The sequence below is a fragment of the Schistocerca gregaria genome, unplaced genomic scaffold (genome assembly GCF_023897955.1).
Source record: "Schistocerca gregaria isolate iqSchGreg1 unplaced genomic scaffold, iqSchGreg1.2 ptg000806l, whole genome shotgun sequence".
Classification (NCBI taxonomy): domain Eukaryota; kingdom Metazoa; phylum Arthropoda; class Insecta; order Orthoptera; family Acrididae; genus Schistocerca; species Schistocerca gregaria.
Window position 1 is genome coordinate 51,147 of NW_026062174.1, and position 3,854 is coordinate 55,000.

Genomic DNA, 3,854 nt, shown 5'->3' on the forward strand with positions numbered 1-3,854 from the left:
CAGCAACACCCACAGTGGTCCACCCAGTATCAACACAGGACGCAACGCCACGCCACAACACAAAAGGTACAAGTAATAAAATACCCTTTGGCCACACCCCTTATAAAGGCATCGAACCAACCCACCACCTGACACCAGCCAAACGTACATCCTGATTTGACACATCTCTGGCAACCTAACCCACGTTGGCCCTTAACCTAACCCACGTTGGCCCTTAACCTAACCCACGTTGGCCCTTAACCTAACCCACGTTGGCCCTTAACCTAACCCACGTTGGCCCTTAACCTAACCCACGTTGGCACTTAACCTAACCCACGTTGGCCCTTAACCTAACCCACGTTGGCCCTTAACCTAACCCACGTTGGCCCTTAACCTAACCCACGTTGGCCCTTAACCTAACCCACGTTGGCCCTTAACCTAACCCACGTTGGCCCTTAACCTTACCCACGTTGGCCCCTAACCTTACCCACGTTGGCCCTTAACCTAACCCACGTTGGCCCTTAACCTAACCCACGTTGGCCCTTAACCTAACCCACGTTGGCCCTTAACCTAACCCACGTTGGCCCTTAACCTAACCCACGTTGGCCCTTAACCTAACCCACGTTGGCCCTTAACCTAACCCACGTTGGCCCTTAACCTAACCCACGTTGGCCCTTAACCTAACCCACGTTGGCCCCTAACCTAACCCACGTTGGCCCCTAACCTAACCCACGTTGGCCCCTAACCTAACCCACGTTGGCCCCTAACCTAACCCACGTTGGCCCCTAACCTAACCCACGTTGGCCCCTAACCTAACCCACGTTGGCCCCTAACCTAACCCACGCTGCACCTTAACCTAAGTTACGCTGCACCTTAACCTAAGTTACGCTGCACCTTAACCTAAGTTACGCTGCACCTTAACCTAAGTTACGCTGCACCTTAACCTAAGTTACGCTGCACCTTAACCTAACTTACACTGCACCTTAACCTAACTTACACTGCACCTTAACCTAAGTTACACTGCACCTTAACCTAAGTTACACTGCACCTTAACCTAAGTTACACTGCACCTTAACCTAAGTTACACTGCACCTTAACCTAAGTTACACTGCACCTTAACCTAAGTTACACTGCACCTTAACCTAAGTTACACTGCACCTTAACCTAAGTTACACTGCACCTTAACCTAAGTTACACTGCACCTTAACCTAAGTTACACTGCACCTTAACCTAAGTTACACTGCACCTTAACCTAAGTTACACTGCACCTTAACCTAAGTTACACTGCACCTTAACCTAAGTTACACTGCACCTTAACCTAAGTTACACTGCACCTTAACCTAAGTTACACTGCACCTTAACCTAAGTTACACTGCACCTTAACCTAAGTTACACTGCACCTTAACCTAAGTTACACTGCACCTTAACCTAAGTTACACTGCACCTTAACCTAAGTTACACTGCACCTTAACCTAAGTTACACTGCACCTTAACCTAAGTTACACTGCACCTTAACCTAAGTTACACTGCACCTTAACCTAACTTACACTGCACCTTAACCTAAGTTACACTGCACCTTAACCTAAGTTACACTGCACCTTAACCTAAGTTACACTGCACCTTAACCTAACTTACACTGCACCTTAACCTAACTTACACTGCACCTTAACCTAACTTACACTGCACCTTAACCTAACTTACACTGCACCTTAACTGTCACATGTAACGTCACAGGAATGTAGCTTTGCCTAACAGCAACCCTCTGAACATAGTTCACTGCTTGGATCCTCTGGTGTCATGTGTATTTCTTGATGCCATGGTGCGTACCCTCACATAAAGGTCTTTCGAGTGTTGCGTACTTTCTACACAGTCCCGCTAACCACTGGAAGGGTGTACCGCTACAGAACGAATATCGCCCTCCCCTCCTGCCCTTCCAAGCTGGTCGGTCAGGCGTTTGTTTGTGAAATGAGCCTTGCAGCTGTTCAGTTGCATTCGGTTGTCGATGCAGTCAGTGTACGTTGTGGTACGGCCTGTGTGGACTGTCCGCTGATGTACGCGTAACCCACACTGATCATCCGTCGTTACGTACTGAGTGACATAATGTGGCACATGCTTGACCGTACACCGGCTGCGCCCTACAATGGCGAATCATAAGGGCCATATGTTGTGCACGATGCTACTTGTCTCGTCTCCCCATTACAGCGAGATTGCACTGTTGTACGCCGTACAGACATGTGGTAAGTAGGTACGGACGAAAGTATTGCATGTTGGCCCCCCCCCCCCCTCCTCCCTCTGCCGGGAATCAGCGTGAGCCGTCTGTTGATGTAGCGACGAGGGTTTTCCTATTTAATCGTATTGCCCCACACAACATGATAGCACGGTGGACCGCGTTCCACATCTGCGACATGCTACAGAGGCCGGTTGACAGTCGACCGCGCAAGGGACATTGCACACGTGCGCGGACCATCTTCCACGTGTTCTCTCGTGTACATGCCGCAGTGTGTATGTGGGCTGATGTAGCGTGTCGTGACACATAACATGCAGGCATGCCAGAATCGTAGATTTCGCAAATGTAGATTGACGTATACGTTTGCTGCCAAAGATCCGCAAATGAACTGGAAATCAGTTGTTGAGCGGTTGTTCGCGCTGCAGGTGCATCGGTGATAGCGACGATCGGTACATCTGTGAACCGGTTGTTTCGGCGGTACCCGCCATGCCCCCGAACCTGAGTTGGCCATGTGGGTATGAAGCGATACGAGGCTGTGGCTTGGCGGGACAGTCCCCGGCCGGTGAGGGGGGGCCGCCCGGCGTGCTGGCCGCGCGCTGCGTGAGCGCACGCACTACAGCCGGCTGGTGGGGGGCGCCCAGTGGCAGGAGCGCCGGCCGACGGGCCCGGCTGGCGTCCCAGCTATGCGCCGGCGCACCCTGCGCGCGGCGCCAGGCGGCCAAAGTGGGTTCTGCCGAGCCCGGTGCGAAGCGCGGTGGACATCTGCAGTGTGCTGGTCCGATTGCGGACTGTGTGCGTTGAGGATGCGCCGCCGCCCGGCACTCGGCGTCGCGACGCCGTCTGCTGCTCGGTCGCCCCCAGCGGTTCTCGCAGGTGGTTTGTATCGCAGCTCTGCGGACGTGTTGGCGCGTGCGCTGTGCTGGGAGAGTTCGCTTCTGCACCCAAGTGGGGCTTTGCCCTTCTGTGGCGCTGGCGTTGGAGCTGCCGGTCACCGTAGGTGGCGCGTGTTGTTTCCCGCCGGCAATGCCACGACAGCACGCTCCCGGGCCTCTGTCGGCAGCGGCAAGCTCAGTTGGGAGCACGGGTGTTCGCACTGAAAGCGTCTACTCGCCTATCTCCGGGCGATTGCGCCTCTCTCGAACCCGACCAAGTACTTAGGACGGCGCTGCGCGCCGCCGGGACCTGAGAGGGTTTCGAGGTGTATCGTGCAGGGGAGCTCAGCCTCCTCCTGTTTGCAGAATAATTGAGCGGACGCTTGCGTGTTCGCGCGGGCCCTCGGGACACACTCCCGGGCGGCCGGCTGCTCAGCTCTCGTTGACGCAGCTCCCTGGTTGATCCTGCCAGTAGTCATATGCTTGTCTCAAAGATTAAGCCATGCATGTCTCAGTACAAGCCGCATTAAGGTGAAACCGCGAATGGCTCATTAAATCAGTTATGGTTCCTTAGATCGTACCCACGTTACTTGGATAACTGTGGTAATTCTAGAGCTAATACATGCAAACAGAGTCCCGACCAGAGATGGAAGGGACGCTTTTATTAGATCAAAACCAATCGGATTGGCTCGTCTGGTCCGTTTGCCTTGGTGACTCTGAATAACTTTGGGCTGATCGCACGGTCCTCGTACCGGCGACGCATCTTTCAAATGTCT

General features: G+C 53.6%; 1 non-coding gene across 1 annotated transcript in view; it reads left to right on the forward strand.

Annotated features, from left to right (window-relative positions):
* The first annotated feature begins 3,530 nt into the window (after window positions 1-3,530).
* The window catches only part of LOC126322338 (small subunit ribosomal RNA), a 1,893-nt gene continuing 1,569 nt past the window's right edge, over window positions 3,531-3,854 (forward strand). Inside the window, exon 1 of the ribosomal RNA XR_007558956.1 lies at window positions 3,531-3,854. This exon is cut by the window's right edge and continues 1,569 nt beyond it. This is a non-coding gene — a ribosomal RNA (small subunit ribosomal RNA).